We start from the raw sequence: 13,463 nt of genomic DNA on the forward strand, positions 1-13,463 counted from the left end.
AAAGTAGTGCTGAGGGGAATTATTCTGGAAACAATATTCAGAATGAATTGGAGGATAGAAAAAAATAGAGGTTGAGACTGCATGAGATGATAAGGGACTGAACTAAAGGATGACAACGAGACTAGAAAGAAATGGATGTATATATGAGAAGATACAAATGAAGAATCAACAGGACTTGGTATCTGGCTGAATAGAGAAGGAGAATTTTCAAAGATGATTTAAGTTTTGAATCTAAGTGAAAAGGAAAATGTTGGCACCAATCAGGAATAAGAGCAGTTGGCCTTTCCATTGTCTCCCCTTCAAGTTTTCCGTGAGCATATTTTGGTGGAAATAGCTCATTTTAGGGAAGTTAATACAGCTAAAAATATTTGTATCAGGTAATTTGAGCAGAGAAAGAGAAAGAATAAACCTCTTTCCTGATTACAGAATTCTTCCAGCTAGATAGGAAGATAATATAAGCAGAGTCCAACAAAGATATAAATTCAAGCTAATATTCTTTAAATATTGTTCCACATGTGTTTAGTAGGGGTGTAAATAAACTGATATTTTTATTAACAAAAGTTATATGTCTTTTTATGTTAAAAAGAATTGATTTATTACATGACCTGAATGTAGCATACTATTTTCACATTTCATAGTTTTTAAATCATTCCTGCCAATAATATCATTCACATTTTATTTTGCTGAACCCATTGGAATTTGCTTCACTTGGAAAAGCACACTGTTTCAATTTCAATCAGCTTTCAGTTATAGAATCTTAAAAGTAATCATCTGACACAGAAGACATCCAACACTGTTCTATTTGATTTTTCCATATCATAATCAGAAAAAGAAATTTATTCTGCACGAGAAATGTTTACAGAAACAAGAGAAAAACACATTCATTTAGGGATTTACTCCTGTAGCCGAAAATCAAGACTGGAAAAATTTGGCCAAAAGATCCCACTTTTCTGTGCTTTTTTGTTTGTTTTGGGTCCCTCTCTCTTCAGTTTCCTTTCGCAGGTTTTTGAATAGGAAACTTCTTGGGAGTCTATTAAGGGTTCAAAATTTAGACAATAAAACAAATCACTTGTTCCCAGTAAACAGCACCATGCCTTGCAGTAGTTAGTGTCATAATTTTAGCTGACTGAGGCTTCAGGAGACTGTCAGCTAATCTCATGGTTGATATCCAACTTATAATTGCACAGTGCAGTGTGCATTTATGTGTTGCAAGATTCTCACCAGAGATTGTTGTTTGGTATTTCTACTCAAGAACACCAAAGGAGCAAGACAGCCTATTATTCAAGGAGTTACTTAATTAACCAGCATGATATTCCCAATTAATTCCAGTGTGTCCACATTAATTCCTATAGACTGGAGTCCCAAGATGGTCAACAAGCTAGTTACCTTTTAAACCAGCTCTGAATTTAAAATAATTTCTGTTGTGGGAAATCATGTAGGATTCAATCATTAAACAGCTAATTGGTTTGTTTCAGAGAACATTGTTGCAAAATCACTTGAAAATGTGGCCATTTTGCTACCTACCAGGCCATCAGTCACTAGCTGGGCTGAAGGTGTACCTTTTCTTCTATTCTATAGCAATGTGCTTAGCTTTACATGGATAATACCAATGTCTTCTCCCTGTTGCTAAAAAACCACAGTTATAAGTCAATAAATCTTTTAATCTGTGATATTAGGAAATCCATAAAATTCAGAGGCCAAGAAATTTCCTTTGGAAAACAACGTTCTGGTTTTAGTTTTCCAGGGCTGCCGTAACAACGTACCACAGACTCAATGGCTTAAAAAACAGAAACTTATTTTCTCACAATTCTAGAGGCTATTAGTCCACCATCAAAGTGTCAGCAGGGTTGGTTCCTTCTGAGGGCTGTGAGGGAGGGACCTGTTCCAGACCTCTCTCCTTGCCTTGTAGATGGGCACCTTCTCTCTAAATCTTCACATTGTCTTTCCTCTGTACACTGTGTCTTCTGTCCTTATTTATATAAGGACAACAGTGATATTAGGTTAAGGTCCACCCATAAGACCTCTTATTTCAATTTAATTACCTCTTTCAAGACCCTATCTCCAAATATGGTTACATTCTGAAGTACTAGGGTTGGGGGGAGTGGTTAAAACTTCAACATATGAATTTTTAGGGGAACATGATTCACCCCATAACATCTGGAGACAAGGTTTTATGTATCTTAAAGGTCTTTAGCCCCTATTGGAGTCAGTGTAGACACTGGCTCTCAGGCAAAGTGAGTCCCAAATGTGTCCCCAAACCACACCAGTACTGCCTGACATGCACCCTGGGCTTGCTTTCTTCTATTTTTTTACTTCAGCTCCAGCTTCATCACATCTGCTCCTCAGAAGGCTGCTGGGAGAAGGCTCACTGTGGCCACCAGCCTGTGAGATCTCCAGAGTCTTTGTCCAGGGTGCAGCGTCTACTCCCACAGCTGCCAGTCCTTGGGGTGCCACAGCCATGCTCCCAACCACACTTGTCATCTGGGCTCCGGAAGCAGCCCTGCCTGTACTCAGAGTCTCACAAAGTCTTCTTGACTAACTCACTCAGCTCCAGCCTCCAACCCTCACCACACAGAGGACCCCAAATCAGTCCAAGGGATTTGGAGGAGAGACTTCATTCTGCCCTCTCCAGCCTTCTCCCCACTCCACCTCAGCCCATGAAACCTACAAAGTGTCCTCATGGTTTCAAGACAGGGACTTTAACTCTGAGGAATGGAAACAAGCAACCTCTGGCTTACAAACATATGTGGGGTGGTGAGGGTGGGCAATGTGGGTGGGTGGGTGGTAAAGTGCTGTGCAGGTGGGGAGAAGGTGTGTAGTGTGTTTGTACGTATAGACAGTATTGGTATTTTAGCACAGAAGTTGATTTTTCAGTCCTAGCTCTCTGAATGATCAGCCTGTCTACAGACATTTACAGATGTGTTAAGATAATCATAGAATCTTAAAGAGTCTTAAGAAATCTCACAGATCATTAAAATATTATCTTTAGAGTTTATGTGAAAAAACTGGGGCACAGAAATATTAAATGTCCAAGATTACATAATAGTTCATAAAAGATTAAATTTTATATGTCTGAATGCTAACATATTGTCTAATGATCTGATACTATGAGTTATAACTGTGTAAAGAGTTTCATATAAGCACTTTGGAGTGTCTGCCCAGTTCATGACATCCCCCTAAAATATTCCCCGCACTCCCTGCTCCCCCCCTCCCCACCTAAAGTAGATGAATCTCCACTCTCTTTTCCACAGTTGGTTGGACTGGAGTGGACACCTGACCCAGGCTATGCCAATCAGAATTCCTTCCCTGGGAATTTGGAATTAACTTGGAGATAGAAAGCAGCAATGTGTGTGATCTTATGATGAGGTAAGGTTCTCCACTGCCCAGTAGTATCCAAGTAAAGGGAGAGTGGCATCTTGCTCCCACAATCACTACCCACATTTGCGGTCAGGGCCCACCCTCTGTGGTGAAAAACTTAGGAATGTCCCACTCTGTTGAAATGGCTGATAGTTCACATGGGCAGATCAGTTGGAAATCCTTAACTTCTTAAGTCCAGGAGGCCCCCTTCTGCTGGATGGGCCAAGATGATGTGATGTGCTAGCTGCTGTCAATGGAAGGACCTCTACAGGTAGCAAAGCACAGAGCCCAGCTAATTGTGGCTCCCTTACACAAGGACCAGGGCAACTGTAGCCTCGTTCCAGTGGTGACCCAAGGTCTGCAGGCCTGGCTGGCCTCCCCCATGTGGCTCCCAGCCCTGCTGAGTAAGGTACTCACATCTTCTCCAGGCAAACTCTGCCTCCATCCATGTGGCTCCCCCAAGGTCCTGGTCCCTCATCCCCGGCTCCACTGACCTGCCTCCCTTCTCCCTGGGGGTAGGGGGTAGTTACATTCAGCGTCTTCTTCCAGCCTCTTTCCAATGTATTGTTGTTAGGATATAAATTCTATACCCTGCTTCCCTCAAGGCCTTTTCTTTCATTTCTCACAATCTTTTCTTCTCTCAACAAAACCTACCTCATTCAAATCAAAAGCTTTGGCTTCTATACATGTCTTCATGAAGGCTTTGGCTTTTATGCAAGACTTCTATGAAGTCTTCAGGGGAATTTGTCTACTGTGGGCAGGTATTCCAGAAATAACCCCTGTGGGTGAAGAACTTTGGTATCTGGCTGCGCTATGACTCCCAGAGCGGTACCCACCACTATACCGAGAGTTCAGGGACCTGACCACCGCGGGTGCCATCACCCAGTGCTACCGAGATGTAGATCTGGATCCAGATCTCTGATGCTGCCCAGCAGTGGTCAAGCGGTTCCATGACTCCAAGGTCAAGTTCCCGCTGCCTCATTGGGTCCTGAGTCACTAGAACAAACCACGCTTCACCATCAAGAGGCTCAACACCCTCCTATTTTTTTTTTCTTTTCCATTATGGGTTATTACAGGATATTGAATATAGTTTCCTGTGCTATGCAGTAGGACCTTGTTGTTTAGCCATTCTACATAATAGTTTTTATCTGCTAATCCCAAACTCCCAGTCCATCCTTCTCCCACCTCCCCTCCCCTTTGGCAACCACAAGTCTGTTCTCTATGCCTGTCAACACCCTCTTTTAGATGCAGAGCCTCCCCACCCAAGTCTGCCCAAATAAACTCCTTGGGAAAGGGAGGGGGGAAGGGCAGAGAATATATAGGAAATATCTGTACCTTCCTCTCAATTTTACTGTGAATCTTAAACTATTCTAAAATGTAAAGACTTACCAAAAAAAACCGAAGAAAAAAAAAAAGTTGCTGCTTCCAGTACTATTGTTGCTGACAGACTCTTACAAAAGAGCTTATTTTGTTCAAAAAACAAAAAACAAAAACAAAACAAACATTGACTGTTTCTTTATCTTTGCATACTGGCTGGAACATTCTTAATTCTCTTTGAGTCAGTGTGGATGGCTCTGGAGGAGCAGAAAGAACTACAAAACAGAAACACACACACAAATTCTTATTTCAAAAAATCACCTCCTAAGTGGGTAAACTCACTATTGCTGGCAGTCATATTTCACTTCATGAATTAAGGAACAAGTAAAAGCCAGGTGGCAGGGATAATAAGGAAGTAGACTTAGAGAAGCAGAGAAGACAGTGGGAACAGAACTATGTGGGTTCCTGATAGTGTCAGTTTCCTAGTTTCTGCCCAACTAGAGCTGTCCTTTTATCCTCATATTCTTAAACATCACTATATTTTTAAAATAAATTTCTAATTTTTCTTAAGCTAGCTCAAATGAGCTTACATATTTAGCAACCAGAACAGTGCTAATGAATACAATTTTAAAGTTTCAAAGCTAATCTACATTTTCCCAACAGTCTTAAAAAATAAAACACTTTAAAACACATTAATAGATGGTTAAATGGTCCTACAATTTTTATTGTGAAAATCTGTGTTATTTACTGCAACTCTATGGTTAACATTTTCTTGATGAAGAGTTCAGAATGCAGTTGTCACATAAAATCTTAAGTGTTGATACCCATCTGGAAAGAGATACAGGCAAGAGAGTAAACTAGCTCCCTGATGCTAACTGGTAGCTGCTGGGCTATGGATGTCTTCTCCAGATAAAGGCTCCCTCTGAGCGTGAAGAGTAGCAGGAAGAGACTGGACTTTGGGAGCAAGCGTGAGTGCTCCAACCTCAGTCACTACCAACAAGCCTCAGATGCTCCTGATGTTGTTGATGCCCTCGCCTTGACTTGAGATCTGCCATATGCTAGGGATGAAAGTCATTTCCTTTCCCTATTATTTTCACTCTTCCTGACACCCTCTTTTAAGGAAAGCTTATGGGAAATTTTGCTCGCATGACTCCTCCTGCCTTAAGCTGGAGCAATCAAATCCCCCCTGGAGGAAATTTGGAATTGGGCTTTCAATCTTAGTTGGGATCTGGACAGAAAGTCATGCTTATTAGCCGGGCAGCCATGAGTATTCTGAAGCAGACACTGCTAGTGGGACAGATGAAGCGCATGTTCAGAGGGAAGGGGAAACTAGGAAACATTTAGCTTCTCTGAGAGAGTGGAAACAAATAAACATCACTTCTGAATTCCCAGCTTCTTGGGCATTTGTTCTTCCTGAGGCTGTACTGATATCCTGCCCTGGATTCCTTGCGATATACTTGTATTCTTCCAAAAAACTTCCCTGTGTGCCTAAACTGATTTGAATGGACTCTTTTGCAGTCAACCAAGAGCTCACAGTAGTCATTATATAATTGACAGAGTATGTAGTCTGTCACCCATTCACCTGATTCTCAGAACAGGTTAATATCAAAAAAAAAAAAAAGAAGAAGAAGAACATAATCCAAGTTTATTTCTTCCCTTTCCGTGTATCTTTTCAAGGAAAGAGGGGTTTTTCAATTTCTTAAATTTCTTTTTAATATGAGCAAAGATTTAAGAACTTGTTATATAAAGTGCCATTGTATTTTAGTTGTTGGCCTAGATGTGAGAGCCAAAAATTACCTATGCTTAAGATATGGGATGACAGATTCAGGAGTTCCTATTTTAAATAATACTGAGGCCATCAGATCCTTTTCCTCGCAAATTTCAACTACTTATGGGGTGATGTTGTGCCAGAAATCTCCTACCATCTGCAGGATCCAGGTTGAACTCTAATGAATAAAAAAAGCTAACTGAAAATGGAATGCTATCTTTGTCCAAAATAGACATAGACAGCTTGGTTGTAGCTTTCCTAGACAATTAAATCCAGAAGAGACCAATGAGGTTAGGGATTCCTAACCTGGAGTCCATTCTATATTGGGTGAAGCTATTAGTCCATTGAAATTTATGCAAAAGTTAAGGCCTGGGTGAATTATGAGGAGAGGATCAATATACTTCATCAGATTATCAGAAGGACATGAGTTAACAACCAGTGAAAGCCCAACCTTCTTTTTACTGAAGAGGAAATTAAAGTACAGCAAAGATGTGATCTGATAAGTCACACATTAAGACAATGGCAGAGCCAAGGACTGGAATCCAGCACCCCGAACCTCAGTCAGTGTTCCTTTGCTGCAGGACAGCACCTCCCAGGTGCTTGAATAAAACCCTTTTTATTTTTTAAATCGGATTGTAACAAATAAGCAAAGCATGTTCTTTAATGGAAAGATAGGTTGCAGACTCCAGTAATTTTTTTTCCTCAGTTACTATTAGCAATAACTTAAACATTATAAGGATAGCCTCCTGGATTCTTGGGGATACCCATGGAATCAGGTAAGGCAATATCTGTACCTCATAAAAGACCGTGACTGTTTACAACACTTTTATGTCTTTTATATGCCATAATTCCACTGCAGTCCTGGGATTTGGAGAGCATCTCTTATGATCCACATCTTACAAATGAGAGAACTGAAGGTCAAAAAGTTGTAATGACTTGTTTAAAAGTCTCGTCACCTGAAGATAAAACCAGTTATAAAACAGAGGCTTTCTGGGGACTTCCCTGGTGGCACAGTGGTTAAGAATCCGCCTGCCAATGCAGGGGACGCAGGTTTGAGCCCTGGTCTGTGAAGATCCCACATGCTGTGGAGCAACTAAGCCTGTGCGCCACAACTACTGAGCCTGCACTCTAGAGCCTGCAAGCCACAAGTACTGAGCCCGAATGCCACAACTACTGAAGCCTGCACACCTCAATGAAGAGTAGCCCCCGCTCGCCGCAACTAGATAAAGCCCGTGCGCAGCAACAAAGACCCAACGTAGCCAAAACTTGATTAATTAATTAATTTTTAAAAAACAGAGGCTTTCTGACCCCCAGTCCTTAACCTATATAGCACATGTCTTTGAATTACCAAAGTGTACTTCTCTGGTTAAAGGAAATGCAGCTATAGATGTAGAGATATAAGTGACTTGTTGATGGCAAATAAATGGTAGATGAGCCAGAACTCAAATTCATGTTCCCTGAATTTTCTCTAACCACTAATAGTAAAGTTTTTTGTTTTGTTTAGGGGTGCACTCCTCACCTAGTGGAGAGGCAGGATGGTGCAGGAGAGAGAGCACTGGACTAGGGAGACAGGGACCTAGGGTCTCACCGTGGGTCTATCACCTCTCAGTTGTGAGACCTTTGACAAGTCACTTAACAGCTGGGCCCAGGTTCATTTAGGGAATTGGGCAGATGATCTTAACATTCTACCCTCTTTCAATAGAAACAGTTCCTTAGATTCTTCCATCTATATGTGTGTATGTATGTATCACCACCCATGTTATAAATTCTACCTCAGAATTCTGGTGCCCCATCTGCAGTGAAACAAACATAAAATGGACATCTTGAGAGAGATTTTGAGAGAATAAAGTGACTTTCAAAAGCTACTTTTATTAAGTTAAAAATAGCAAATTACAAAGAATGAGGCTAGTGTAATTTTCTTAACTCAAAGATTTTTACAAAAGTTAATGACCTTGTACTTTAACAATAGTGGATTGTAGGCTACTACATAGAATAGTTCAAGAATAGCGGATTGTAGGCTACTAAAATATTAGTTTTTATAGCTCTTTACTCCCAATTCCAGTGTTGAGTTTGGGCACATCCTATCTTCCCAAAGCTGCCAGGATGTGGTTGGGCACATAGTCCTTCTTAGGCTCTGCTATGTATACATTCACTCCCTTTGGTGGCAGAAGCAAAGAGCAGATGTATCCAGTTTACTTTCATAGAATTAAAGTCACCAAATTCATCATTTCTGTGAGATCAGGGAGAGTATGTTTTGGCTAAACTACAGCTATTAGAGTGTTTTAATCATAACTCAAAGCTGCCCTTAGCATGAGGAAAACAAGTACATTCTAGAGGTTAAAATGTATTTTAAATCTTTAAAAATACATATACATTGGTGAATTTTTACTGTTTTCTTCTAAACATTCTCTTCATTCTTGTTTTTTACTACCTATTTTTGAAGACATAAAAACTGCAAATAAGCAGTGATAAAATAAATGAAGTGTTTTAGAACAAATAAACACAAGATTATTATAAACAGCCAGATGTTTACTTTGGTAGCCTGGCATCATGGGTTGAGTCATTAGTATTTTACAGTTAAAAACTCATTTTACTGAGATGCATAGAAAAACAAAACAAACAAAAAACCCAAATGTTTTCTTTTACACAAATTTGTTCTGCTGTGAAGTTTGGTGTTCCTGATCAGTTGTTGTGGGATTCTACTTCAGCCTTTTGAGATGCAGACTGTGTGACAGGGGCAGAGCTGAGGAGCTTAAGGGATCTAGATGCACTGAATTCTGGCTTGCATAGTGAGCTGGGGTGTGTCAAATAGCTCTAAGTAAATCTGTCTAATCTGTGATGAAGGAGGGATGTGGTGTTTATCAAGGAATAGGCAACCCTTAGATTTGAATAAAAGATGCCCTATATCAAGGCCATTACTAATTTTCATACTCTATTTACTTTTATCAGTATGTTGTATTTTACTTTAGCGAATTGCATTAAACAATTGCACCAATTCTTTTCCCCAATTACCCTGTTTGGTAGCACACTCTTAGAGGTTAACAGTGCCCTACTTAATAATCACATCCAACAGCCTGTTCTCATCCTAAGTGACTCTTGTCTAATTGGACATTACTGATGACCTCTACTCTGTAGCTTCCAGGATGTTACTCTCTCTCTCTGTTCTTCTCTCTAACTGCCCTTTCTTTTGTATCTCTGGCGGTTCCTCTCATTCCACATGCTCCATGTGAGTTAATATTTCCCAGGATTCTATCTTTAACTTTCACCTATTTCTACCCTCTCTCATTCACTCCCATGGCTTCAACTACCATTTATAAGACACCAGTAACCCCCCAATGCATGACCCCAGTCTTGACCTGAGCTCCAGGCTTTCCTGATCTCCAGACTTTTGTTTCCAAGTAAATCCTAAATAGCTCCACTAAGATAAACTGATGGCCTCTCAAACTCAGCATGTCAAACAGAGATCATTGTCCCCTCCTGCCCGTGGAAGGCAGCCTTCAAGATGGCCCACAATGATACCCATTCCTGGTATGCACATCCTTGAGTGAAGGCAGAGTATGGGTCTGGATGGTGGGTACAGTTTGTAATTTTTTCTCTTATTCTTTAAATTTGTTCAGAATAATGTCATCTGTTTTGTATTATAAATGTTTCAAGTTCAGGGATCATACCTTAATTTGTTCTTAAGGTCACCTTGTCCTTAGATGCATGCCTAAAAAATGTTCATGATAATTTTTGTTGGATTTAGAATACCCTTGAGTTTTAAGAAAATATTTAACAAAACAACACATGATTTCGCTATCTTAAAAAAAGACTCTCCATTTAAGAAACAAAGTAACAATCTTTACATTTGATTTTGAATTTATCTTAAGCCGTCAGTGCCTATGCTGCTTCTTCCTCAACCTTTTGTAATTGTCTCATCGGAGCCCTCACATTGGTCCACATAAAGGCGCTGGAGGCAACCTATATTTTTTAAATGCACAGTCTGATTTTCTTTCCTCATTAAAGACAGAAATCAAAGCAGAAACAATTGTCACCTGCAAACTAATTCCTTCTCAAAGTATCAGTGAGCTCCTAAACCTCTCAGTGCAGTTTTTCTTTCATAAAATGAGAAAAATAATGCCAAATTTGCTGGTTTGTGGAAAGGATTAATTAGGTCACAATTGTAATGATAAAGATAGCCTTGCAAGCTTTAAATAAAGGTGCTGTTTCTAGAATTTTTCCACTCATTTCAGGAAAGGATAATAAACTAGATTTCACAATTGTAAAATTAGCTTTTCCCCTTTGTAATAAATAATTTGTGGGTGAAATTTGGAGGCGCAAATGAAGTGAAACATGGTTTGAAATCTAGCTAATTTTTTCCTTCACTCAGTCCCTCCTTCCTCTCTTCCCTCTAAACGACACACACAAAACACACCTAAACCTTTATTCGGGGGTCCTTTTAGGTTTATTTGTGGATTATCAGTTTATCTATAACTAACTTTGCTCTTGGTGGAGTCTCTCTAGGAAAATGACTTTAAATTCTCAAAAATCCACTCCAGCTTAGACCATCATTATCACTGGTTTGATATTTCTTGCTGCCTGCAGGGCAGCGCTCTCACATATACCAACAACTTCCAAATTGAACCTGTCTGAAACAAAATATTATTGAACACCAAAACTCACTTTCCTTCCTAAATTCCTCTGTAAAGTGGTGCTACTATTCCCTCCTTTTCCCAGGGCCACAAACATGGATAATTTTTTATCCAGTTGACCAATATGTTCCCTTCACATGAGCCAGACATTTATTTTAGTCTATTATCAAGTCCTGCCAATTCATCATCAACAACAATCACTGTCTTCCTCTGCTAGACAGTGAGTATCTCTCAAAGGGGGGGGACCATGTCTTATGATCTTTTCATCCCCAGTTCCTAACACTGTACCTGGATATTTTTAAGCAGGTGGCTTAACAAATGTTTGCTGAATTAATGAGTTATTGAATGATTGGACAGCCTTAACTATTATTCCCCTTGCTCCTTATTCTCACTGCTCGCGTTTAGTTTGACCACCTGAAGGCTGAACACTGCAACAGCATCCTAGTCAGTCTTTCCACATGTCAGAGCCAGAATCAAGCTTTTTGGAGGCTCCTTGGAATACCTTATATTAAGGATCTGATTTATATTACTTTTTCCTGTTTCAAACATTTTTGGACTGTTTCACTCCCCTCCTCAAAAACTCCTAATTGCTTCCCAAATTAAATGAGAACTTTGTATGAGTTTCAAAAGACTCCATTTAGTGGGCATTTTTTTTTCTACATGTTTCATCTCTAAATTTTTATCTAAATTCTCTGCTCCAGTCCATTACATTTCCCAGTGGTACCTGAATGTGACTTTTCTGCTCCCCAACCTGGGCCTTTCATATGTGCTAGCCCTAAAGCAGTGTAATGCCCCTTAACTTCTCTGCTGCCTTCAGAATGGCTTGACACTTACTTCCTTTAGGAAGCTTTTGCTGGAATCTAGACACCACTAACAACTAACCAGTGGATCTATACTCATATGCATATAGCCCAATAGTTCCTTTTATAAAAAAATATAACATAAACAATATTTTACTAACATTACTGTTACATCTGAGAATTTACCAGTATTTTAAGATAACTATTTTTAAAATTTTATTTTATTTGTTTATTTTTTATACAGCAGGTTCTTATTAGTTATCTGTTTTATATATATTAGTGTATATATGTCAATCCCAATCTCCCAATTCAACCCACCACCACCCTGCCCCCAACTTTCCATCCTTGGTGTCCATACATTTGTTCTCTACATGTGTCTCTTATTTCTGCCTTGCAAACCGGTTCATCTGTACCATTTTTCTAGATTCCACATATATGCATTAATATACGATATTTGTTTTTCTCTTTCTGACTTCACTCTGTATGACAGTCTGTAGGTCCATCCATGTCTCTACAAATGACCCAGTTTCGTTCCTTTTCATGGCTGAGTAATATTCCATTGTATATATGTACCACAACTTCTTTATCCATTTGTCTGTCGATGGGCATTTAGGTTGCTTCCATGACCTGGCTATTGTAAATAGTGCTTCAGTGAACATTGGGGTGCATGTGTTTTTTTGAATTATGGTTTTCTCTGTGTATATGCCCAGTAGTGGGATTGCTGGGTCATATGGTAATTCTATTTTTAGTTTTTTAAGGAATCTCCATACTGTTTTCCATAGTGTCTGTATCAATTTATATTCCCACCAACAGTGCAAGAGGGTTCCCTTTTCTCCACACCCTCTCCAGCATGTGTTGTTTGTAGATTTTCTGATGATGCCCATTCTAACTGGTGTGAGGTGATACCTCATTGTAGTTTTGATTTGCATTTCTCTAATAATTAGTGATGTGGAGCAGCTTTTCATGTGCCTCTTGAACATTTGTATGTCTTCTTTGGAGAAATGTCTATTTAGGTCTTCTGCCCATTTTTGGATTGGGTTGTTTGTTTTTTTTAAATTGAGCTGCATGAGCTGTTTATATATTTTGGAAATTAATCCTTTGTTGATTCATTTGCAAATATTTTCTCCCATTTTGAAGGTTGTCTTTTCATCTTGTTTATAGTTTCCTTGGCTGTGCAAAAGCTTTTAAGTTTCATTAGGTCCCATTCTTTTATTTTTGTTTTTATTTCCATTACTCTAGGAGGTGGGTCAAAAAAGATCTTGCTGTGATTTATGTCAAAGAGTGTTCTTCCTATGTTTTCCTCTAAGAGTTTTATAGTGTCTGGCCTTACATTTAGGTCTTTAATCCATTTTGAGTTTATTTTTGTGTATGGTGTTAGGGAGTGCTCTAATTTCATCCTTTTACAAGTAGCTGTCCAGATTTCCCAGCACCACTTTTCTTTTTTTAATAAATTTATTTATTTATTCATTGATTTAAATTTTGTCTTCCTCGTGTCTTCGCCGCTGCACGCGGGCCCTCTCTAGTTGCTGAGAGCAGGGGCCAGTCTTCCCTGCGGTGCACAGGCTTCTCATTGCAGTGGCCTCTCCTGTT

Source organism: Eschrichtius robustus, chromosome 5 (assembly GCF_028021215.1).
Source record: "Eschrichtius robustus isolate mEscRob2 chromosome 5, mEscRob2.pri, whole genome shotgun sequence".
Lineage (NCBI taxonomy): Eukaryota > Metazoa > Chordata > Mammalia > Artiodactyla > Eschrichtiidae > Eschrichtius > Eschrichtius robustus.